The 27158-nt window shown below is 38.8% G+C and overlaps 1 protein-coding gene and 1 long non-coding RNA gene across 3 annotated transcripts in view; one reads left to right on the forward strand and one right to left on the reverse strand.

The window, feature by feature from the left end:
* The window catches only part of LOC143434471 (uncharacterized), a 39705-nt gene extending 18062 nt beyond the window's left edge, over positions 1-21643 (reverse strand). Inside the window, exon 1 of the long non-coding RNA XR_013103945.1 lies at positions 21423-21643. This is a non-coding gene — a long non-coding RNA (uncharacterized LOC143434471). The remainder of the gene's footprint in view (positions 1-21422) is intronic.
* Positions 21644-21803: 160 nt separating this feature from the next.
* Positions 21804-27158, forward strand: part of Calcr (calcitonin receptor) — a 73755-nt gene continuing 68400 nt past the window's right edge. Inside the window, exons 1-2 of one of the 2 annotated variants that reach the window (XM_034519230.2) lie at positions 21804-21875; positions 22052-22237. The gene's annotated coding sequence lies outside the window, so the exon portion shown is untranslated. Of the gene's footprint in view, positions 21876-22051; positions 22238-27158 lie in introns of those variants that run through there. The other variant, XM_076913061.1, reaches the window with a different exon arrangement.

Below are 27158 nucleotides of genomic sequence, written 5' to 3' on the forward strand. Positions count from 1 at the left end.
AAGGTCAGTGCAAGGATTTATTGGCATGCCTTAGTTGATGTAATCCATTACCTAGCATTATGCATTATCTGTCTACAGATTATATTCTAGAAAAAGGGAGAAATAGAAGGATCACTTTTTAAGGCCACATTATCTTATTCAAGCTTTGGAAGTGTTCGTGCATATTGACGAAAGAATTTAGAATCCCGAAACGTTTAATGCACCCATATTAAATAAAGAAGCATCTTTCCTTCTAGTAGGCTTAATGTAGGAAGAAGAAAGACCAAAATACAAAGGAAGAAAATTCGATAACTCAAGCTGCACTGACCTTATTACAGAACATGTCCAGTTATTCTTAATGAGTACATTTTGATACACCTGAAAAAAGTACATGCCACAAAACAAACACACCCAAACTAGAATCATCTTGCTGTGGACATATTTTCTTTTTGACATAAAAGAAATGTGTACAAAAAAAGGCTCATGCACACACACACACACACACACACACACACACACACACACACACACTTAGTGTTTTTATTCCCAAGTAAAAGACAGTACAGATTATTTGCTGTTTTGTCTTTCTTTTTACAAACTGTGATAGAAATAGGATTCATTTCTGGTTTAAATTTTTATTCTCAGTAAAATCAATTTGTTTAGATCTATTTACAACACATTTCACCTATTACTTGACAATTAACATATTTGTAACACCCATGCTCTCATTTGAATCATACATTACAATGAAACCTACTTAAATGAAACCCTAGGTGGGTTTGTGTCTGTCGTATCTGAGTAAGGAGAAGAGCTTAACACAAACTGCTTTAACTGCGTGTGCTACTGAACACGTGTGAGAGAGCTTGTGATGCTGTCTGTGTTTATGGAGTTTGTTTTCTTTTTCTTTGTTTGCTTTGTTTTAGAATAAAATAAGCAATTTTAGTTAAAGATACCATTAGCAATTGTATTACTGCTGAAGTAATACAATTCAAAGCCACAAACCTGGAAGTCTGAGAGTAAGTCGAAGGCTTAAAAAGCACTTAATTACTTTAGGCCTCAAAGCGACTCTGCATCATTTCTCACAGAGGCAATTCAAGCCATGTGTGACTCCGTTCCAAACAGTATAAATCTATAATATTAACCTCCGAATGTCTGCAAGGAAATTAGGATCAAACGTCTCCTAAGTGCAAGTCTTTCTTTAATCACTCTCAGATGTTTATAAGATAAGCTTTATGAAAACCTGTTTACTTTGACTTGGTCATGGACTTTTGCTCAGCCTGTTATTATGAATAAATAAGGCTGTGTCGTGTCACAAAGCAGCCTGCACTTAGTAGACAGAAGCAGTTCCACTTTGTGCCATTTGGCTTGGGAGAGCGAAGGCTGACGAACGTTGTCAGTTACTTCCACATGGCCTCTAATGAGGGCTGTTTGAGGCTGAGGCTGAGGAGCTGAATGGCATGCTGAAGGGTTGTATTTGGACTCATACCATTATGGCATTTACTATAAACATGCATCAAGTGCTATGTGATAAATTTAGCAAGCAGGTACACAGCTAGGAACAGACATTTAGAGAACAAGTTACCATACACACACACACACACACACACACTGATTAGGCAGTAGCTTTTTTTGTTGTTTTAAAACTTTAAAATAAAGTACAGCTTCTTGACATTGAAATGATTAGACCCTTTTCTTCCTAGTGGGTTGCCTCATCCAGCCTCAATACAAAGGGATGTGTCTAGCCTTATTGCAACTTGATATACCAGGCTTGGTTCATAGTCCTGGCAGGCCTGCCCTTTTCTGAAGTGAAAGGAAATGGAGGAGGAGTGGATCTGGGGGTGTAAAGGAAGTGGGAAAGGGACTAGAAAGAGAAGAGGGAAAGACAGCTGGACAGCTGCTGTCACACACATACACGCGCGCGCGCGCACGTGTGTGTGTGTGTGTGTGTGTGTGTGTGTGTGTGTGTATGTACGTGTTATATATATAATTTAAACTTTAAAAACATAAAAATCAAAGAGAGGGAGAGAAAAAAGATTGGGTATCCAAGTAATTCTTGGAGTTGAAGTTAAGAGATCACTCACTTACAAATTGTTGAATGTGGGCTGGAGAGATGGTGCAGAGGTTAAGAGCACTTGTTCCTCCTACAGAGGATCTGAGTTCCAATCTCTGCACTCACACTGGGTACTTAGCAACTTCCTGCAACTCAGGTTTAGGGGAATCTGATATGGTCTGGCCTCTGTGGCATCTGTATGTGGTGCACGCCCAGACACAAACACTCATGAGTAAAAACTCGGTGAGTCTGCTGGATGAATAAGCATTCCCTGTAGGAAAAGAAGTCTGGCCATGTAACACTGGCATGCTTGGGGAAATATACAGAACTTTTTACTGAGCTTCCAACCAAGTGTCCTGTATCCATCCGAAGCCAGAAAAGCTTCCAGGGGTTAAATTATCAGTGGGAATCAAAGGCTGGTTTTTCAGAGGCAACAATTCCACAATGAAAACAAAACTAAACTAAAAAGGAGGAGAACAGGGAAGAGGAGAGGGGGAAGGAAGAGGACAAGGAGGAGGGGAGGGGGAAGGAAGGGGAGGAGAACAAAGCAGGACAAAGCTGGAACATAAACATTTATAAATATCATATAATTTACTAATATAACTTATTTTCTTGTTTTTCTTATTTATTTGGTTATTTAAAAAAAATTTTTCACCAAGAATGTTTTTCCTGTTAGGAAAAGTTTTAGTTGCAAAACACTAATGTAGTCTACTAAATATTTTTCGTGTATTCTAAAAAATTTATTCAGCATCTTTTATGTTCTAAAGTTGGGATTTTCATTCAAAACCCAGGAGCAACATTAAAAGAGGTGAAGTCGGGGGCTCAACATGAGCCTTGGGCAGTGAACTGGCTCTGATTGGCCCAGAGGAAAGCTTTGGAGCACAGATACTGACATCAGGGACATGACAAATCCCCTTAGGTTTCTAAAGCTTTATAAGGAAAAATGGGTCAGGGGGCTTTTGTCTATGCTGTGATTAACTACCTGGCAAAGGGGCAATGGGGAAAGCAAGCCTTCCACAGATGGCAAGGGTTCAGTCCATAGCCATGGAGAAGGAGACAGAGGAAGGGTAAGGCTGCTTGCATATCTGATTGTTTATTTAATCCTCTCGGGAAATATCTTCATAGATAGGCCTCAACGTGTATCTTACTAACAAGAAGGATTGATTTATCTAATTAAAACTAACCATCACAGCAAAACAACTAGAAATTTTTCTCTGTTGCTTCTGAACATCTGTGCAATTGGGTGATAAACCGGGAAACCTAAAACTTTCTCTCCGAGTCTCTTTCTCTCTGCATGTCTCTTGCCTCTGTCTCTGTCTCTCTCTCTCTCTCTCTCTCTCTCTCTCTCTCTCTCTCTCTCTCTCTCTCCCTCTCTCTTTCCTTTTTTTATTATTCCTTTCTATATTCTCTAACATTGCTATCACACCTTAGCTATAAATTTCAGTTTGGATTTCAATTTTAGAATATGTTGATTTAAAAAAAAAAAACCTTCTTAGCTTAAAATTATTTGCATAAGATGAGCAGCATTTAGAGTGTAAGTTGTTGCTTTTTGATTTGGTGATGTTGATAGAGTCTAGGGATAGCTAGAGATCGTTCACAGGGGTGTTCTTAAGCTCTTATCTTATGCTTATGTCAACATCTGAAACCACAAAAATTAGAATACATACAAGGCTGCTTACAATTGTTTTCTTCCTCTTTTTTTGACTATTTTATTTATTTACATTTTAGTTGTCATACTCTTTCCCCATTTCCCCTTCCTAGAACCCCCACCCATCCCCCTTCTCCTTTTTTGCTTTTATACCATTTTAATTACATGCATGTGTTAAGGTCAGTTCTAGGTTGAGGGTCTAGCAATACATCAGATGCAAATAGTCAAGGAACAAGCAAGACAATTAATACAAATGGTCAAAGAACAAGCAAGGCATTAAACACAATTACGTGAACACTCCTGTGATCACTGTTTCTAAGGGCTTATCAGGATGACCAAAGTATCTGAGCCTACTTCCCTGTCCTAACACAAAGTCATTTTCATGTCTGAAGCCTATTTCCTTGTTCTAGCCTAAGATTTAGATTCCTGCCTGAAATTACTTTTTTGTTCTAACCTAATGTCAGATTTCTGCCTGAAGCCCATTTCCCTGTCTTTGTTGACTATAGCCAAAAACTTTCCAAGTACCTTTCAAATGTTGTAACACTGAGATTTGAAGAGTCAGGGTTAAATAGATGTGTGTGTGTGTGTGTGTGTGTGTGTGTGTGTGTGTGTGTGTTCATATATTTCTTGGTATGTGCAAGTTCCAGGACTTCCTGTAAAGATAAAAATTTACAAGTCCCAATGGTAGAATATTTTTAAATAACATAGACATTATTCTCCTGTATACTTCAAGTCATTTTATTTTACTTATAACACTTCACACAACATGAATTATATAGAAAAAGATCTTATATTGTATAACTTAGAAAATAATAACAAGAAAAAGTCTGTACATATTCAGATAATGCAATTTCCTTTTCAAATAGTTTTAAGTTAAGTTTAAGTGAGTCACCAATAAAGAAACCACAGTGATTATTGTTGGTTATACATGTCTTCTGGTTTTATTGTTGTTAATATACAAGTGTTATATAAAACATTAAAATTATTTCCTTGAAGTAATTGGTGAATCTAGATAAGAAATGGATACAATGCCAACACCCTCAGCTACCTGATTATCAAACTGTCAGTGAACCTACTACCCTAGAAAATGTGAAGAGATATTAGCATTATTCCAGGCAAAAATCAGACTCTAACAGGAGAAAAGAATTCTTTGAGTTCAAAGTAAGCCACCTTAGACTAGCAACCTCGAATCCTCTGTCCTAGTTTCCAAGATCTGTACCCACCTTCCTTTATTGGAGAAGGCAGTTTTGCCAGAGAATGATGCTGGGATTGGATCACAGCTGATAAACTGTGAATCTACTTGGAAAATAAACAATGAAAAAAAAAATAGCTATCTTTTCCATGACAGGTTAACAAACTCTAGTGTTTTTGTGAAAATTACTTTAGAAAGCAAATTCGTAGCCAGATTAATAGTATCACACAATATATATATATATATATATATATATATATATATATATATATATATATATATATGAACTGTCTGTACTATGCCAAATTTATTATATGATAATATTGTTTAATTTTCATTTTAAATACCTGTGGAGGCAGCACCATCACTACTATTTCTGTTTCACAGATGTGGAAGCTAAGTTTTATGGAACTTGACCATGTCAGACCTGGTTACAGGGGAGGCTACCCTCAGAATGTTCACTTCTAACTAGCATAGGGCAAAACCTCTTTCAAGGCGGGTCACTGAAAATACTGAATTAATATTAAAAGGCCACTAGTACATTTAAACTCTTATAAAGGAGTTGAAATTTTGCTCATAGAAGTCGTTAAGCTGTAATGATTTCAAAGGAGAGAAACAGAACGTTGCTTATTTTACTTGTATTTTTTATCAGCGTGGTAAACTCATCATCCATTCTTTATGTCTCCCTTCCCCCTCTCCTCCCCACACAGGATCTCCAATCCTCTCTTTGTCCTAAGTCCAGGGGTGTAGAAGACATTCTTTGTGTAACCCTGAAGTGCTATTATTTCCATCTGAAGTGCTATTATTTTTATTCAAAGCACCAGGCCACTATGGTCTGGGTCTAAACAATGGTATTCAGCATCCTGGAAACCATAAGCTGTGTCCATCATTCTTTCAAGGGATGCCATTCTATGGTCTTCTCTTTTACCTGCCTCCCTGAACAGATGGTTTTCCCATCCACTTCAACTGCTCTGGCACAGCTCTACAAAGACAGCAGTACTCAGCATACACAGTGGTGTACAGGAATATCAGCGACATCTGCTGTTTGCCTCTGAACAATCTACCCCCTCCCCTTATGTAATGCTCACCAGTACCCTGAGGGAATTCTACAAGTAAGCTGGGCATCATTTACCTTGGCAAAATGAAAGTGTGTTCTGCTTTTCTATGATCATGAACAAAATGCCATGGAGATATTTCCTACCCAAGTGGTCATGATTGTCAAGGAGAGGGGAGCAGGGTTGGTCAGCATCCCCAGAAAGAGACCCCCATCCTCCCTCCCCTACTAGACTCTCCAGGTCTCTGTGAAAATAACTTTTGGCAGGCCTCTATCACAAGGGATTGTGGGATTTCTAAAGAGTCACTAACTCTAAACCTATATTCAGATGAACATTTCTATTAGGAATAAATACTAAAAGTGTTTGAAGGGAATTTGATGAGAGCAGATTAGAAATGATGATAAAAATCCAAAGACTAGAAGCATAAGTTGCAGTGGAAGTTGGACAACTCGAGTTAGTGAGAAATACAGAGACAGGTGTCTGCAAGGAGGCTGAGGCACGTGCTCAGGTGAATCAACACAGGTAACAGGCTTGAAAGAGTTTCATATACGAATAATTCACTTGGACAGACGAGTTATTTTTCTAAATGTCACAGCTATAACTTCCTAAAGAGTTAAGGAGTTTTGCCATAATAAGTTCAATCATTCCTTTTATTTTTAATGAAATGGCCTTATAGCTTATACTGCATTGAGTTTCTGCCAGTGGTAAACTGGGAGTTACCTTATTAATAATTTAAATCCAGAAGAATGAAGTTGTAGAGATCCCCATTGGTGGCTGGGGGAAAGGACTCGGGGTAGTGTTAAGTGCTGGATATTACAGCAGTGGTGACCTGACTGTGGCAAGGGCAGTGACCTTCTCCCTCCCTGTCCATCCTCTGTCTTCGCTGTCAGTATCAGAGCAGTTGTATTTAAGTGAACAATTCTAGATAAAAGATCATATTGTGCAAAATTTCTTACAAAAAAAAGATGGATCTCCTGCTACAGGATGTAAACAGAAAACAAGGGTGAGATTCTGAGAAAACACAGGTTGCCTCCAAGAACACTAATGACAGTGAGTAGGAAGAAAGGGGAGGCTGGGTACCTGATAGTACCTGTGATGACCTACCATAGTAGGTCATCACAAGAGCAAGGTCATCTTGCCTACCTCTGAATTCTCTATGAGTAAACCAAGACTTGCCTTGTGTATTTTCCTATTACTGTAGGGTTTTCTGACCTTGTGTGACCAACTCACTCTTAATACAACCAAAAGAGGGGTCTTACATTCAATAATAATTAGCTTGGGATGTTGTTTAATACTGAATAATATTACATTGAAGTGAACAATGAGGCAAATAATTCAAAGATTTGAAATGGTATATATGGAGTCCATCAATAAATTAGATCTATAAATATTAAATATACTTATTTAATAGCTGAATTAGGAAGACTAGACCAGAGTTAGGTGACAACAGATAAAAGTTACCATGAATTTCTCTACATTTCCATCATTTCATACCAAAAAGACAAGTGACACCTTATAAAAAAAAGAAAAGAAAAAAGAAAGTGATCAAATGCAGGAAGCCATTTTAACTTCTCTTTTTCCCGGATGTATATAATTCTCTTTGAAATTATATTGCTAAGCAAAATCTGCTACTTCTGAAAGTAATAAGATTCCTGAGAATAATGTAATCTGCAATATGTAAAATTAATAATGAAGGGAATGCAAATTGTGGGTAGGCATATGTGACTGCTAGACATCCTTTGCAAAATAACACCATATTTTCTTTCCTCTCCTGTCCGGGTGCCTACTGGCACCCATGGTATGCTTTCTATGTGTATCCTTGAAAAATTGTCTTATTAAGTAGAAAAACCAAACTTTAATCAGTGATAAAAATCAAGGTAAGCTCACTTTCTGTCAGAGAATGGAGAAAGATGCCCCACACAAAAATTCCCTTGGCCTCCAAAAGGAACAAAACTCTCTGAACTGTCACTCTAGACAAAAAATGTCACCCATACTCATAGACAGAAAGTGTCACTCATACCTATAGTTTTTATTAACGATTGTTGGCAATTTATCTAAACTCACCGTCTCAAACATTACATATTTAGAATGAGTCCCTCAGGGTTGTAGATGTCTCAATAGTTCAGATCACTCACTTCCCTTCCGGAGAACATAAGTTCCATTCCTAGCATTAACATAAGGTAGCTTACATTGGCTAAAACTCCAGTTCCCAGGAATCTACCCCCTCTTCTGTCCTCCTTGGACGCACACAGACATACACATACCCTCACAAAACCCAGTCGATTACACAGAACTAAAAACAAATATTTTTTTTTAAAAGTGAGTCACAAATCAGGACCCAATTTTTTTGGCCTAAATTCTGTACAAAAATCCATTATCACCATGTGGATGTCAACCAGACATCAATTAAATATGAAACATGACAGAAGAAAACTTTAAATATGAAAAAGAAAGTTCTCTCCCTGCACAGTTCCCAAACTGACATGCACTCTGTCCTGGAGGTGCCGTGATCACCTGTCACCCTGATAGCAACCATCTTCCTCCTTACTCCCTCTCCTTTTTTTTCTTCCTTCTCTTCTCCCCCACCTTTGTGATCCCCCATTACCAAATAGATTTATTTTTGCAAAGAAATCAAGAATCCACCTCCTCCTTTCCATTGCCTTGACCAACAATCTGAATTAACTTCTGCCACACACATCTCAGCCCCAAACCTTGGGCATCTTTCACCTGAATTGCATTCTTCCTATCTCACTGGCTTTCAACTCAAGATGACTACAACTCAGACCTGATCAAAGTTAGCCTTTCCCTCGTTAAGAGTCTTCAGTGATAATCCACCTCAGACTGCTCTTAGGTTTTTCTCTCTTCTAGTTTCTTTTGTTTCTTTACCTTACACTCTACTGACATCAGGAAATTCATTTTTTTCAAATGAGATGCACACTTGGGGCAGGAGACTTGCCAGAGACTCTTTGGGAAGTGAACTCTTCACTTCTCCTATCTGAAGCTGCATTGCACCTCTCTGGCACCTCACTTGTCTTGGACATCTATTAGAATACTTGTCTCTTCTGAAATATTTAACATTATATATATATATATATATATATATATATATATATATTCAAATCTTCAGTGTATAATAATAGGCATCTGATTTTCAGAATTTGGAAAAAAATTATTTACTATTTAATTTTATTCTCCAGGTAATGACTTGGAATGTGTAAGTAGTCAAACCTGGGCACTACTGATAATACTGTAAGATTTTTATATCACAAAATAAGTACACTATGGTTCTTAATAGTCACCATAAATTTTAATTAAAATGTAACCCTTTCCCAGTAAATTAAACTTGCAATTGGTAAAGCAATCCAATTTTGGTAGATAAACAGCTTTTATGTGTGTGTGTGTGTGTGTGTGTGTGTGTGTGTGTGTTCTTATATATGTGAGTGCGTGTGTGTGTTGTTAAAGGACAATGATACAATTTTTAGAACAATAGAGGTTTTGAAATTCCTTCTCTCATATATACATGGCCACATTACTTTTCTAATATAGGAAGGTTCCTCTAAAGAAACAGACTCTACTTATTGTCATTAAAGTGGCAAATCTTAAATTTAGAGAGTTACTTTTCCTTTTATATATCCAGTTGTTTTGTAGATTACAAGCGCCCTTTTGAAAAAGTTTAAATATTAAAAAAGTCTATCTCATAGCGTTTCATCTTCCTACATAATTTACTTCCATATGAGTAAATAATCTGAAACCGACACCAAAAACAACAACAAAAGCTACAGAGCTCTCACTGGTCCAGATGCCGTCCTCCCTGCTGTCGGATGCAGGAGCTCTTCTCGGAGCTCAAACAAAGGCAACCACACTTTACAGATGTGCAGTGGCTCTGGAGCTGCTGGTATGATTTTGAAGATTCAACCATAAGAGTATCACGTTCCAATAGGAAGGAGTCAGCCTGCTTAGCACACGCCTCCACAAAGGAGCTTCCTTTGGGCCTCTGAATTAAAATAGACTTGGATAGTGTTTGGATTTGATTTGATTCTAGTACTCTTATTAACTTTGAAAATTGTATTTATGCATGCAATTTGATCATATTAATTCCTATTACTCCCCTTAACTCCTCCCAGATGCAGCCCCACCTTCCCACCACCTCCCAACTTCTTGTCCTATTTTTTTTTCAATTAGTCCTAGAGTCTAGTTTGTGCTCCCTACATACTCATAGGTATGCAAACTGAAGCATACTAGGAGCCATACCCTTAACAAAAACCCACCTATCTGCCAACAGCTTCATGGCAAGGAGTGGGCTTCTAATCCTCTCAGTCGTCCATGGCTAAATGCTGGACAGCTCTATTCTATGTAATCAAACTCAGCTTCCACAGGGTTTTGCCTGCATTGGTCTGCTAATGCCCAGAAGGCAGTGTGCTTGTCAGCTCCAGCTCTAGCAATCCTTCTGCCTCCTCTTCAAGGTGTGTGTGCAAATATGTGTATATATGTATGCTTGTTCAGTGTATGTATGTAGAGGTCAGAGGTCACCTTTAATTGTCATTCTTCAGGTATGGTCCACAATGCTATCCAGGACAGGATTTCACAGGTTAGGCGGGGCTAACTGGCTAGAAAGCAATGGGGATTGGCCTGTCTCTGACACTCCGGCAATGGAATTATAAGCTGTGCAGGACAACACCCCAAGATTGTTTTTAATGTGAGTTGTGGGAATTACTGTGCTACAGAATGTATTTGAGCTTTCCCAAGAAATAGAGAAAATAGTCAACTTCTATGAACCAATGGCCTAGGTTTGACAGGTGCTAATATTTTGTCAAAAAATCACTTCCAGTGTTAATAATTAAAACTCCATTATTATATTTTAAGTCTTTCTCATTGGCTCTTTTTCATCTTTCACCTAACTAGTAGTATACAAAAATTCCAGGATGTTTTATTGTAGATGCACGTCAATGAAATAATAATTTATAAATAACTTATTTTAACTAGCGATGTGAATGCTCTAAAAGGTAAGTGAATTCAAAATTCACCAAACGGTAGTGTAGAGAACAGGAACTGGTGGTTTTTTTTTTTTTTTTTCTCTAAAAGGTGAGCTGTAAATATTTAAATTTGCTGCTGCGGCTACCTTGCTCAGCTTCAGCGGTGCTGGAACAGCCACAAACAATACACAAATGAGTGAGCGTGACCGTATCCCCATACAACCTTATTTACAAAACTGATAGCAGCTGGCTCTGCCCCTTAGGCTGCAGTCTGCTCACTTCTGCAGCACACAGCCTTGATTGTACTATTTAATTTCACTAAACAGCTACTCGAAACACAGATACATATAGAATAAAATGTAAATGTTATTTTCAGTGGCCTTTAATAATCTCTCTGGAAAATATCAAAACTGCCTTCAGTACCCATTTTTACAGTGCGTTCATATTTTACAATGGTATAATTTATACACATGGTCACTCAGGTTTACTCAGGTAAAGATAAAATTTTCCCTATTCCTTTGCAAGTGAGCCATCATGCAGGTGCTAAGAATGAAATCTGTGTCTTCTGTAAGTGCAGCCAGTGCTCTGAACCTCTAAAGCATCTCTCCAGCTCCTTCTAGTACGATTTAAGTAAGAAAGAAACAGGGTAGCTTCTGGAACCGTCTCTAAAGAAAGTTACCATATACCTTTTAGTGGGTTCCCCACCTTAGCCCCTGCATCCTGTAGCCTGAAATGTTGGTTTGTGCCCAGAACACTTTTTCACTCCTTAAACACCTGGGCTTTAGCGTGACAACAGAGAGGAAATGGGTGGAAGAAGCTCAGATCCGTGGAGACTTCATCTAGGCAGACCCTACTAGCAATATTTTCTCTTGGACATCTATCTCCATATCCTTCTTGAAGAAAAAACAAATATTATCAATCTGTGATCATTTGCAGTTCTTGCGTAACCTGTCGCCACACTGAAATTCTATTGCTAGACATTTCAGGTCTCACAGAGAAAGCAGTAACGCTTAAAATTTAAAGCCAGTCAACTTCAATACCCCGTTCTAACACCATCCCCTCCCTCTTCACCCAGATCCTGCATTCTCACATCTTTTCACGATGAAGCTTTCTGGAAAGCTAACCATTGTTTATATAAGTTAATAAATGTATACAGACACTCACGGAAGATCAGCGTAGTGTCTACAAGTGTTCAGAGCAAAGCCTTATTTGTTGTTTCCTAAATCTGATCACTATGAATGCCTACAAGTAAATTCATGCAAATGCCAAAATTTTCTATGTGTTTTGCCCTAAACGCTCATGCCTGTTCCACGGGAGAATGGCTCTCGTTAGCTGTACTGGCAGAGCTAACTGCGCACAGGTGTCGGTCGCTGTTATTCATGCTGCCGTAGTTCCAGCTGGGAAAAGAGACAGCAGAGTGGAAACCTCCGAAAAGAATTACCAAACGCATGGGAGCCTTGTGCTCCGTACCTGTTTGAGATCCTCGGCGTATACATTCTTAGACCGAGCATTCTCGGTTCGGAGTTGTTCATTTCACATCATTTTATTTTATAGAGAATGCTTTTATTCACCAGATCCTGGACAATGATGGGAGGAATAGCATTCTAAAGGGAATTGCCACCTCACTTTAAATGTAATTTAAGAAAAGAGAAAAATAAGCGGACACCATTAATATTTTTAACACAGCAAATCTAATGGGAGAAAAGAATGCTTATCTCTGTGAGGTTATAGGCAGCTCATTTCTTCTTTTCATTCTCTAAATATGTGTATCGTCAATGTCCTGAAATACTTTATTAAATAAACAAAATAGAGATGAGAATGAAAAGTATTAAGAAAATCATAAAAGAAAAAAAATAATCCCTCAGGGATTCTCACTTAACTGATTTTGGGTAGACAGAGAAGTTACAGATGCCTCAAAGACCCTGCTAGTCCACAGTCTACTTATGCCGGTAGTTTGGAGACACCTGGACAATTATCCCTTTGGTTTCTCTGTCTCTCAGTGTCCCCCTCTGTGCAGTTGTACCTGGCCATTCAGCTGATGAAAAAAAACCTGAAATTTGATGTGAGAGGCACCTGGATTTCCATTTCTGGCTGATGAATAATCAGTGCACATAATCGTTATGGCAGATGTTCAACTAATTCAGGAAATTCTATGTGGATGCACACTGTATCTGTGTGTTATGAGGAACAAGGATGAAGGAGACGACCCTTCTGCCTCTATGGAGGTCACAGGGGTGTAGGAATGGTAACAATCATGTCACAGTAGTGATTATTCAATGTTCTCCACTAAAGAGGTAAAAGAAAGTTTTAAATCGTATAAGGCAGACTATTCCAATGTAATGAAATATGTTCTGGAAGTATGTTCTGGTAAAGAAAATGGAAATCCTGAATTCCAGAGCTAACTATCACAACAATGTGAGCCAAAATACAAAATCTCTCCTCATTTCAGATTCAATTGTTTCCATTAGAATTTTCTTGTCTAAGAAATCTGCTTCTATAAACTGATCTAACACTTTGTGCAGGAACTGATCTAACTTCTGTGTTAGCTACAGATTGAAGCTTAGACGTGCCTATGCATGCACACGTATGAACATGTGCTTACATGAGAAAGGACTATAGTAGAAAAGATACCATATTCAATTCTAGATCATTTGCATAATACAAAACCAGCTCTTTTGTTCCCATTTTTCTGATGAGGAACTGAGGCATAGAAAGATAAAGGAAGTTTCCTAGAGTCCTGTGGATTTAAGTGAAGCTTTGAATGGGTGTTGAAAATTTTACCTAGAACAATGAGATATCAAGTACATTTCAGAATGAGAGCCAACTGTGAGCAAAGGTACAGAAGATGAGCCAGAGAATGTGGAGGGAGACGCTGCTGAGCCTAGAAATAGTAAATTTGGGTACCTGAATGAAAGTCGGTATACATTTCATGACAGTGATAAAAATTCTTAACTATTATGAATATTTAATCATCTACCAAGTAAGGCCAATAAAATGTTCCTTTCAGGGTTGACACAGAGGTCAGTAACATAATGCTTGAATCCTGTTCAAAGCTGTCTGACAGGTGGTTGGTATTTAATTAATTGAAACTATTATTAATTATTAATTATTATTAATGGGTAAGTGGTCTAGACTAGCCAAGTCAAGCTTTTTTACATACAGGTAAAGAGTGGCCAGCAATTGACCATGACGGCCTTATAACCCAGTCTTGAAGAATCACGGGTGCCTGGCCAAGAAGTTTGGACTGTTATAAATTGTTAGAAAGCCTCAAGGAGACTTCATCTCCAGGCAGTATTAAATGTTATAATTTCTTGAGCATTTACTTGGTAATCAGGAAAAAATGGTACAGTATGAGGATCATGGGCTAAGATTTAAAAAAAAAAAAAAAAAAAGAAAATAGTCCAAATTCCTGTGCCTGGACACTAGCTTCCCAGTTATCTTAATACTGAAAATTCTAGAAAAAAAATACATTATTAAATTCTAGAAGAGTTAATCTCTACTGGGTTGAAATTATGTATGAAAAAAATTTTAAGAAATAAATGTCTGAACTGCCTTTACTCATTGAACATCCAAAGGTTAATGTCATATCTATGACCTCTGGTTCTGAGCAACAGAAGATATATCCAGACATAAAAACATGAACTAAAAATTTTAAAGTCTAAATTCAATTCAGTTGGACAATTGCAAGCTAAGAATAAAAGCAGAACCTAGTGCATTTGCCAATAAATTATCAATATTTGTTTAGTATAGGACATGTGATTTCCATTTAGCTAAGGGGTTTGCATACTTTATTTCATCTCTAAAGCATAATCACATAATTATTATTTTTGTTCTGTTTTTAGATGAGTTAACTGAGGCTCAAAGAAATTAAGCAATTTTTTTCTTTTATCATACACAAAAATAGCAAAGGACTTGAAACAAGACCGACAACTGCTGCTCTGTTCTTTACTGAAAACTAACAACACTATCAACCACCTCTAAGCAGTTCAGGAACTGTCGCCACTGAGCAACCACTGTGATGAACACAGCCAGTCTCAAACCCCTTCATCATCAAACTCCAGAAGGACCACAAACAAGCTGCCGCCTCTGTTGTTGCCGTGTGGGCATTGCCCATCCTCTCTCTCACATTCATTTCTTCTGCTCAGAAGGACTACTTTCTTTAAAACGCAACCATCTTCTAAGAAAAATAAATTCTGTTGATAAAACCTCTGAGAATGATTTTCGTTCCCAGCTTTCTGCAAAAGGAAACTGCTCGTGTTCAAAGCAATTGTCCTCACTATTTCTATCTATAATTACTAAGCTATTTTTGAAGTTTAAAAAACAACAACACAGAATTAATCCCATTTCATGGAGTCATACAACACTGTATCTTAGAGAATCAAACTTTAAAATGAATGCAATATATAAAACCAGGTGTATATTCAAGGGGAATAATCAGCATTTATGCTTCCCAAAAGAAGACCTACCAACCAGCATCAAAAACATGTGAATTTCTTAGGAATTCAGAATCTGCATCTGCTGCACAGCATGAGAAGCTGAGTTCAGGTGCCCTGCACCCTCAATGAAAGCTTAGACCTAATGGTGCACACCTGTAATACCAAGGCACAGTACTGATAATAAAAGGTTTCTTACGGCTAGCCAGCCAGTTAGTCTCGCAGATTCTATGTGCACCAGATAATTGAGAGAGAATATTTTAAATAATTAAGGTGGAGAAATATTAAAGGAGGCACCCTGGAGTTGTCAACTGACCTCCAGAAGCACACACGCATGCACACACACACACATGCACACACACACACACGTGCACACACACACACATGCACACACACACACACACATTCACAGAGAGGGATGACACCCACATACATCACAAACAAATACAGATGAAAAAGATACACACACAGAATCTCAAGGCCCACTCCGAAGGTATCAACTAGAGGCCACATTTCATCAAGATCCCCAATTAGTTTGCAGCCCTTTAAAATCTGAACAGCAAGCCACTAACTTCTTCAGTTAAATCTAACATTCTGCACATAGCAGCAGGTGATGTTTGCCTAATATGTCACATAACATCTTAATTCAGATTCATAAGAAAAATAAACATTTCTTTTCAAATCATATTTTACAACAGAGACCCTTTCAAGAAGCTGAGGACCTAGCTGACCCGTCACTGAGAGAGAAAAGCATGAGCAGATACACTTTAAGAAGGGGAAAGGCAGAATCTATCAACTAGGAGTTTTGAAAGCTTGGGGGGAAATCATCTGTAAAGATTTAGGAAGCAAGGAGAAACAAGAAGGCAGATAGAATATGTTCTTTAAATGGAGCAGTAATGAAGAGGACATGGGAAAACACTGCCCCCTTTGAAGTGGAGAAAGCGGAGCTGGGAAAAGCAGAGGCAGGTAACTGAAGGCGAGATTTCACTCTCTCCCCAATAAATCCATTTATTTTCTGTAATCAGTTTTGAAGAACGGCAACCTGCGAGACGGGGATAGCTCAGGATCACCCCCGGGATAAAATGCTTGCCCTTTCCTGGTCCCTCCCTCCTAGTTAGCCTTCTCCTTATTCCCAGTCCTGTTTTGGTTTTTTTTTTTTTTTTTTGGGTTGGTTTTTTTTTTTTTTTTTTTTTTTTCCTTTATCTGGAAGCTTCTTTGATTTTTGCAATTTCTGCCTTTGAAAAAATCTGTACACCTTTGTCACCTTCTCTGAATAAGCTATAATTAAAACCTATTTTTGAAATATTTACAGATGTCTGCTATTTAAAATCCTGAGATTTTTTTTTTTTTTTTTTTTTTTTACATTAAGAAAGCAAGCCCGTGGGAAGCAAGCAGACAGTCCAACCCTGTGCCCTTACAGCTATGTGTTATTGACTCTCCCTCTGCTCTCCGGCCAGTGCTGAAACTGAGGATACAGGTGATCCCCATTCCTTCCTTTATGGAAACATAGCCATCCAGCATGTGTACAAATTAATCCCTCTGCAGTCAATTCCTCATTACTTTGTCAAAACATTTAACACATTCAGCATCTGCCTGTGCCCCTGTTTAACAGTAATAAAAATGTGCCTGCCATAAAGAATTAAGGTAAGACTGATGCTTGGTTAAAAATAAAGCAGTACACAGTAAGTTTTCAATAAGGGAGAGCCAATAAAAGTCTTGGTTTTTCATTATAAAGCAGAAAGTTAAGAACTACAGCTATTAAAGACAATTTACGTTTTTGCCTGTAGCTCTAGGGAAAGTTGTATATTCCCCTTAGCACTCTGACAAGATATCTTGACAATTTAAACTAAAAGGTTAGTATCGTGTGAGAGTTTCTCTAGTAATGTAGCATAATATGAAGCATCCCTAGAAGGTACAGAAAATTGTGGCTACTTATTCCACAGCTCCTCTCTTCCAAATTCATGAGCACAGACCGCATACAACTAAATTACAGAGAACCTTTTACAGAGCCACACATCCCCACACATGCATAATCCCGAGATGAGAAGATAAAAGATATCTTTAATAGGGGGTGGATGGGACAAGCACAGCATGAGGATTTTTCTAGGAAGACATGAGGGGCTCAGCTCAAGGAGAACCTTCCCTGATGCATAGAGCCTCAGTGTCATGCCTGCGTCTCAGCCGTCTGTGAGCAGTCTCCTTGATACTGTCAGTACCTGAAATTAACCACTCTCCTGCTTATTATTTGCCTCTCTCCGCTAGGTTGTAAGTTTAATACTCAATTATTCATTTTTTTTTATTTTTTTCTCTCTCAATGAATGGATACATGCCTTTTTTTTTTTTTTTTCAGATTTTCCCAATTCCTGGGTTTCTCGCTGGAATATGTTTTATAAAACAGGAAGTATCTATTTCCCAACTTCATCAGACATGGAATAATTAGTTTCCATTACGACTCAGTAGTATACACTCTGCCACAGCCTCTTACTATGGGTTATTTATTTACTGAGTTAACTGCTAACCCAAGTAAAGTTTATACTGAGTAGAATTAAGAAAGACATTTCCTAGTCCCGTGGAATTTGTTGTTCAGCTTTGCTTCACTTTAGTTAGTTAGTTAGTTAGTTAGTTTGTTTGTTAGTTTGTTTGTTTTGTTTTCTGCTGTCAGGAGATGTATTCTTGAGAGAAATACAACTGTGAGATGCACCAGCTCCATGTCAGAAAAAGAGCCAGAAAATCATAGCAGACTTTCTTCGGGAAAAGAATGACCTATCAGGTCAAAGTTCAAATTGTTTCAAAGGAAGAAAATTATTTTTTACCGAGATGAATTATTATTCTCACTGTCATCCTGAGGTCTGTAACGTTGAAGGGTAATTACATACAGGATAATCACCAGCTGCTGTGTGTTCAAGAAGGCCGAAAAGGAAACACTGCGTGTCCATATACGGACTGTGGGCTTCCTGAGGGTTGGAACTGCACATTACACACCTCAGGTACCCCAGGGGTGACTAGCCCAGTGTATTATGACCCAAGGAGTATTAAATATGCTCTCGATGGGGTGTAACAAGCTGGGGTATATGTCAGGGCAAGGAAGCTTTGCCTACCAGGAATTACCAACAGAACAGACTTAAGTCCCTGAGAGAAACTTTTTGTCTAGATTATTATTTTTTAAACAAAACAAACATGGGGCTAGAAAAATGGTTCAACAAGTACAGTGCTCACTGCACAAGGATAAGGAGCTGGGTCCAGAGTCCCAGCACCCTCCTGCCCAGCAGCTCAGACCTGCAATCCCTGAGCTGAAGGGCAGATGAGGCAGACCCTAGGCTTTTGCTAGCCAGCCAGAGGACAAGCTTGTAACTTCATGCCTTGAGAGACTCTGAGCAATGAAACTGGGGAGTTTTAAAGACAGAGGTGGAATTTGCCTGTAAAGCAGTTAGTCCTTTAGTCTCCAAACACGGAAGACAAGATTGATTACAGAGACTCCCTAAACTCACGGCTGCCTAATGGACGAAATATTTAAAGAGGGACAGAAGGGGAACAGAAAACCTTTCAAAAGGCTGTGGCATTTTGAGATCAAGATTAATTGGGGACAATTGCAGAAATGTAGGATTAACAATTAAGTTGATTATTTCCTGAATACCACACAGATAAATTTCTCTTATTCAAAGGTTTATTTGCAAATATGAGACATCCTGTTTGAAAAGCAGCAGCTTATCCCAAATCAAGATTATGTTCCCTTTGGTTATAACCCATAGAAAGACATCTCTTTTCCTCGGCAGTCTAGCCCAGACAGTTCCACGTGAAAATAAGACTGAACTTCCGAGGAACCACACCCATACTTCCCAAACATGCTTCACTGTGCTATGTTCCACTCCATTTCACTATACTGACTTTAGGAACAGGCAACAGATCTCAGAAAGTCTACATCACTGGGCAAACAGATCTTTGCTATTTCATGGCCCCCACATCCGCATCTTTGCATTTGGGGATTTACTGTGTCCACACAGAAAATATTCTGGAAGCATTAAGACAGCAACAGAACTACACTTCTGTGATTCCAAATGCACCCAACAGGTGCACAGCAATTTTGGTATTAATAAATTAATGTAGCAGGCAAAATCTCTTTATTCCCCTCGAGAGACTCAGTCTCATCCCTGGTCAATTCCAGCTACATCTCCTTCCCGGAAACCTGGCTACAGTGGCTTCTTGCTTCGACAAGATTATTTCTGGCACAACCAGCACCTCAATTAGTTAAGCTTGCCTATGCTCACACCACACATGGTTTAATGCTTTATAACATACATGTGCTGTTTTCATGCTAATTCTTAGACATTAGGGTTTTTTTTTTTTTTTTTTCTTAATCTGAGTCACGTACAACTGTGGCTTTACAAAAGCACATCCAATTTGTTATCCGAACACTCCTGTTTGTTACCAATACTGTGGGAGGCCCAAGGATCAGTCAACAACAACAACAAACCAATTTCCCTGCACTTGCTGGACAGTGACACTTCCTCTCACCAATCGTTTCCCTAATTCACTAATATTTCAGTGGTTGGGACTACAAAAAAAATAATTCTACATATTTTGCCCCCAGCAGTTGCTATAGTAGATACATAAACAATTTTAATAATTGCCATGAAGGCAATTAGGGTTACCAAAAAAAATTGTTTTTAAAGAAGGTTTGATCAGATGTTGGCTGGCTAGCAGCAACTGGGAAATCAGAGAGCCATTGACCCCAGGACAGATGTTAAAGCACACAGTCAAGATTTGCATCTGAATCCTGAATTTAAAGGGTCTTTTTTGATTTTTTTTATATTAGCACAAATTAATTGTACAAATAAGTTTCGCACACAGGTTTTATGCATGTTGCTCTGCATTTTTCTTTGCTAACCTCGTTCTCACCCGAATGTCACCCCTTGTCACATTTCACAGGCTAACAATATTACTGCCACTTAGATCCAGGAAATGAAGGGGCTGAAGACTCTCCCCCCTGCAGTGGGGTAGTGCTTTATGTTTGAATGCATGATGAGTCTCACTCAGCCCTCTGGGTCACCAGATTGAAGGTTACAGAGGAAGGGAGAGGAAAAATGGAGGAAGGGGTCTACAAAGACTATCCCCCATGGAATTTGTTTGTAGAACTGCTTCGTTTTCCAATGGGACAATGAAAGTCCCAAACTACACAAATCAGGGGCCCCTATAGTCTTTGTGTGGAAGAGTCGGGGTTCAAATTAGGACAGAAGCCCCACACACTCTTGCCTGGAGTCACTGACTTCAGGGGCAAGGGATCCAAGGATGAACGAGCAAGGAGAGCTGCAGCCCCTTTCACAAGACACCTGCATCTCTGTCACACAGAACTACCCAAACTCAACCTCTGAGTGCCTAGTGTCTTGCTATCTGGCTCTTCCCCCATTCTATTATTACTATTCCTTTTACTGGTGTGTTAGAAACCTCGACGGCTACAGCCACCTTGCATTCCCGGGACACACAGGTAACTGCTTTTTCCTCGCTTTTGCTTCAGCAGTCAGGAAAAAAAAGTGCCCGCAGATGCCTGGCTGCACCCAGCTCTGGACAGGAGGTGGAGGGCATCCCTCCTTGGAAGCAACTTGCCTTCCTCCGAGGGTGCACCTGCCAGTCTGGGCTGCGCCCCGCCTGGAATCAGATTGTCCTGGGCTCCTGCTGGCTTACAGTGGAGAAGGGAAATTGCCCTCAACACCAAGTCAGGTACCTCATACTACTCTTTTCCAGCTGTCCTCAATTTGGTCACTCACCCTAAAATAATTAACCAGCAACAACCTCTTTTGTGGAGGGCAATGCCCCCCCCCGCAAATCCAACCTGAACCCTAGGTTGCACCTACCCAAATTCAGAGGGGTCCAGGGCTTGCTGGACCCTCTGTTTTTTTCTTACCCTCTGCCTCCGGGGTCCTTACTCAGCACTCCAGGTCTTGGTCAGCTGTTTTCTCACGCTCCCACCCTAATTTTACTGCCGCGCCCCACTACAGATCTCATTCTCCATAGGGTCCCTGGTGCGATCCCCTGAGTGACCACTCTTGGAACCGGGGTACCACTCTCTTTGGGATAGGGTTCTTTGGGAAACTCACCTCCCTACGGAATTTGCATCCTCCAGAGAAGGGGTTGGACTCTCAGAAAGCTGCCTCCAGGGACGGGTTACAATCACTGAGCCCAATCTGTCGACCCCCAACTCCCTCCCTACTCAAGGTCTAACTGGGGTCCCTCTCCTGCTTCCCGGGGCTCCGAGCGCTGGGGTGTGGGGACTCTTGGGGTGTGGAGCAGCGGCAGCAAGTGCAGACCCTCTCCCGCCGGGGCTTGGGGTCTGGAGGAGCTTGGAACGGCTGCTAGCCCCTCCCTCCGAGGGCTGGAGGGGCTGACGCGTAGGGAGGGTCCGGGCGGGGCTGGCTCTGCGATCGTCCGCCCCCCCTCGTCCGCCGCGCGTAGGGAGGAGGGAGCGGGTGACGCGCACCGAAAAGGACTTAAAGTCCGAGAAGTTTGCGCACAGCTTCATCTCTGGGCGAGCAGAGGCAGGCTCTGCTAAGGTGAGCCTCCCGCTCTTTGGGGAGCAGAGAGCAACCAGGAGAGGACTCTTGCCTGGAGCCTAGTTTGCAATCTTGGGCTTTAAACCTATCCCATAGGGAGGCTTAAAGGGTCTGGGAATTGGAAGGTGGGCAAGGAGTGCTCAAGACTAATTCAGTTTGTTCTCACATTTAACTAGGAGAGCCAGCCGCCCAAGACCCTGGGCGGAAGGCACCTTGCGGCTTGCAGGCAACTCCTGGTTGGAGAGGTGCTTACTTCTGCACCTCACCCGGAGGCTGGCATCCCCTGCCTGGGGATGCCCAGTGAACTCTGAGATCCTGAGAACGCCTGAGCTGTGCCCAGACAGCCAGCAAGAGAATTCCTGGTAAGAAAATGGTTTTTTTCTCTCTTTTTTTGGTGGGGTGATTGGAATTTAAAGATTTGAAGGGTCCCAGGAATAGCTAAAGGTGGTAGTGAGAACGATACTTTGTGGTTTTTTTACTGCAAAAGTATAGTTTGTGGTGTTTAGAGGTTTCTTGTAGGGTCGGCTTAGTCTCTGTTGCTTCATTTTTACCATGACTTAAGGAAAAAATAGGTGTCTTTGGAAGGTGTGATGGTTTATAATTATGTGTTGAGGAGCTGTCTGGTTCTGTGGGAGTTTTTATGATTATTCATATGAATTTTCTCTCAAAAGTTTTAGCCTCCTGTACTATTGGGTATAGCAATTTCTAGGCTTAAAGTTGTGGCTGTTCCTAATAGATGTTTAGTATCCAGTAAAGACTATCGGCATCTAGGCAGTGTTGTGCCCGATCTTGGAATTGAGTGCAGTAGTGAATGGTGTTGCTTGTTTGGTCATGTTCTACAAAGAATTATTTTTTAAAAATAATTTATGCATAACATTCATTCTTCACACCTATTAGGAAAAATCTGTTGTGTGCATAGTTTCCGAAAGAGCCTTCTTTGTCATGATGCTCTTTCCAAGCCTGAGTGAAGGATATCAAGAAACGTTTCAACTAATGAATTCCTCTTTTCAAGCAGACGGTTTTTCTGAGGTCCAAGGAAATCCAAAGTCAGAAATCAAAAGTGTAGTTAGATTTGTCATCTGTTTTGCCAGCTTTGTTTCAGGAATCTACCTAAGAGTCCTTTATGATACCTTTACCCTCTCGTATATTGTAAATCAGAAAAAGGAAGCTGGATCCTTGGGTGTCTATGACTACGTTTGTGGTTTAACTCTGAGCAAGCACATCTATGACACCCTTAATCTGATAGTATATTGTACACTATTTAATCTATAGTACAACGTAAATGAGAAAAGGGAAGCCTGATCCTTAGGTATGCATGGCCACCTTTGGGGTTGATGTTACTCTGAATAAGCCTGTCTAAGAATATTTGTCGAAATTGTTATGCAACTGAGAGAAAAAAAATGTTTTTTATGATACCTTTAATCTAATAGTATATTTTATACTAATCAGAAAAAAAAGCAGGATCCTTGGGTGTATATGACCACCTTTGTGGTTTAACTCTGACCCAGGACATCTATTAAAGATGTTTGTTGGAATTTGGGGGGCACTGAGAGAAAAAAATCTTCTTGATGATACCTTTAATCTAATAATATATTGTATACTGTTTAATCTACAGTACAACGTAAATCAGAAAAAGGAAGCTGGATCCTTGGGTGTCTATGACTACGTTTGTGGTTTAACTCTGAGCAAGCACATCCATGACACCTTTAATCTGATAGTATATTGTATACTATTTAATCTATAGTACAATGTAAATGAGAAAAAGGAAGCCTGATCCTTAGGTATGCATGGCCACCTTTGGGGTTGATGTTACTCTGAATAAGCCTGTCTAAGAATATTCGTCGAAATTGTTATGCAACTGAGAGAAAAAAATGTTTTTTATGATACCTTTAATCTAATAGTATATTCTATACTAATCAGAAAAAAAAAAAACAGGATCCTTGGGTGTATATGACCACCTTTGTGGTTTAACTCTGACCGAGGACATCTATTAAAGATATTTGTTGGAATTTGGGGGGCACTGAGAGAAAAAAATCTTCTTGATGATACCTTTAATCTAATAATATATTGTATACTGTTTAATCTACAGTACAACGTAAATCAGAAAAAGGAAGCTGGATCCTTGGGTGTCTATGACTACGTTTGTGGTTTAACTCTGAGCAAGCACATCCATGACACCTTTAATCTGATAGTATATTGTATACTATTTAATCTATAGTACAATGTAAATGAGAAAAAGGAAGCCTGATCCTTAGGTATGCATGGCCACCTTTGGGGTTGATGTTACTCTGAATAAGCCTGTCTAAGAATATTCGTCGAAATTGTTATGCAACTGAGAGGAAAAAAATGTTTTTTATGATACCTTTAATCTAATAGTATATTTTATACTAATCAGAAAAAAAAGCAGGATCCTTGGGTGTATATGACCACCTTTGTGGTTTAACTCTGACCCAGGACATCTATTAAAGATGTTTGTTGGAATTTGGGGGGCACTGAGAGAAAAAAATCTTCTTGATGATACCTTTAATCTAATAATATATTGTATACTGTTTAATCTACAGTACAACGTAAATCAGAAAAAGGAAGCTGGATCCTTGGGTGTCTATGACTACGTTTGTGGTTTAACTCTGAGCAAGCACATCCATGACACCTTTAATCTGATAGTATATTGTATACTATTTAATCTATAGTACAATGTAAATGAGAAAAAGGAAGCCTGATCCTTAGGTATGCATGGCCACCTTTGGGGTTGATGTTACTCTGAATAAGCCTGTCTAAGAATATTCGTCGAAATTGTTATGCAACTGAGAGAAAAAAATGTTTTTTATGATACCTTTAATCTAATAGTATATTCTATACTAATCAGAAAAAAAAAAGCAGGATCCTTGGGTGTATATGACCACCTTTGTGGTTTAACTCTGACCCAGGACATCTATTAAAGATGTTTGTTGGAATTTGGGGGGCACTGAGAGAAAAAAATCTTCTTGATGATACCTTTAATCTAATAATATATTGTATACTGTTTAATCTACAGTACAACGTAAATCAGAAAAAGGAAGCTGGATCCTTGGGTGTCTATGACTACGTTTGTGGTTTAACTCTGAGCAAGCACATCCATGACACCTTTAATCTGATAGTATATTGTATACTATTTAATCTATAGTACAATGTAAATGAGAAAAGGGAAGCCTGATCCTTAGGTATGCATGGCCACCTTTGGGGTTGATGTTACTCTGAATAAGCCTGTCTAAGAATATTCGTCGAAATTGTTATGCAACTGAGAGGAAAAAATGTTTTTTATGATACCTTTAATCTAATAGTGTATTTTATACTAATCAGAAAAAAAAAGCAGGCTCCTTGGGTGTATATGACCACCTTTGTGGTTTAACTCTGACCCAGGACATCTATTAAAGATATTTGTTGGAATTTGGGGGGCATTGAGAGAAAAAAATCTTCTTGATGTTATCTTTAATCTAATAGTATATTGCATAGTATTGAATCTATAGAACTTGACAAGAAATTACTTTGAAAACACTAGACAAATTTGAATCTACCTCTCTCGTCCAGCTAGCTGATTTTGAGCTCATGACTGAGATTCTTTCTATAACATCATAACTCTGTGTTTAGTCGACATTGGGTTTCATTTATAGTTAGATTTTATTCTTTACAGCTTGAAAATAAATAAAGAAGGCTTCTTCTGAGAAAATATGCCTTTGCTCAGAAACTAATGGACAAACAGAAAACAACACCTGTGCCTTGCACAGTTGTTATATCAGCTAGCAACATTGTGACTGAATGCCCCCACCTCTCATGGTTTAACATAATAAATTCATATTTTATGTCCAATTGTGATATGGATAATGGGGTGACAGTGTGGGGAAGCACCCCCTGCTCTAACTCATCATTACCTCTACTAGGTATTCAGAGGCCTCCCTATATTCTGTACACGTATACATGTGTGCACTTGTGGGAATGGGTATGCATACCCATCTATCCAGTGTAGAAGCTAAAGGAGAATGTTCCTGGATGCTGTGTTGTGCTATAATGTAAATCAGAAAAAGGAACAGGACCCTTAGATATACATGACCACCCTTGTGGTTGAAATTTCTCCAAACAAGCCTGTCTACTTAAGAATATTCACTGAAATTGCTGTGCAACTGAGAGAAAAAAATTGTTCTTTATGATACCTTTAACCTAATAGTATATTCTACACTAATTAGAAGAAAAAAGCAGGGTCCTTGGGGGTCTAAGACCACCTTTTACAGTTTAAGTGACTTACTATGAATTATTTATTAAAATTTGGGACAACTGAGAGAAAAACTGTTTAAAATAAACTATAAGTTGACTGTGTAGGTCCTGAGATAAAAATTAAACGGCCGAGATTCCAAATTTCTCTGTCTGAAATGATGCTAGCAGAAATATTCTATATAGTCAAGCCAGCCGACTTGCTGTTAAGGACAAAGTTATGATATTTATTAAGTATAATTTGTAATTGCTTCTTGTTGGCCTAATGTGCTTCCAGTAGTTAAATAATTCAGCTTTAAAATTTTAGAATTGCTGGTTTCATAATGCTTTTGTTAGAAGAGGAACTGACAGGGCTGGGTCTGCAAAGCCCTCCATTTTGTCAGTGTTCACAGTCATTTCTATTCTGTTTGTAGCAGCCCCAAACAACCTTCAACTGGGATTTGTTTTGGTTCAACAATGACTCTAACCTACAGTTAATTTTAATAACTAAAGCCTTAAGAGTAATATTTGTCATATTGTAAAAATCTTCATTGCTTATTGACCACACCAACACATTGAATACTGTATATAATGAAGAATTTATTCACTATAATTGATCCAAAGGACATACAACTAAATCTATTATATTGTTTAATTATATTTATATTTAAATTTAATTTATATTAGCTATGGGGTCTATTTCCCAGGGTCTCATAATTTTGGAAGATTTCGGATAAATAAAAATAGCCTTTGTTTCAAGCAATTAAAAGAAATGAAGCTAAAAAATCATATATTTGTAATGCGGTATCTCTGCTTCATGAATTTCCATGAATCTCCATGATACCTTACACATACATTCTTTCAATGGTGATTTTAATGAAAATAATATATTTTGTTGGTATTTATTAAAGTAAGGTGAGGAGAAAATTGGGGGCCAGTGATTGTTTACAGAACTGATGTTCTCAACTTGAGCCACAAATTAGAATCTCTGAAAGAACTTTTATTTAATGAAAAAAAAAAAGAAAAAGATAAAAAAAAGAAAAGAAATCAGAAAGCATT

The sequence above is a fragment of the Arvicanthis niloticus genome, chromosome 15 (genome assembly GCF_011762505.2).
Source record: "Arvicanthis niloticus isolate mArvNil1 chromosome 15, mArvNil1.pat.X, whole genome shotgun sequence".
Lineage (NCBI taxonomy): Eukaryota > Metazoa > Chordata > Mammalia > Rodentia > Muridae > Arvicanthis > Arvicanthis niloticus.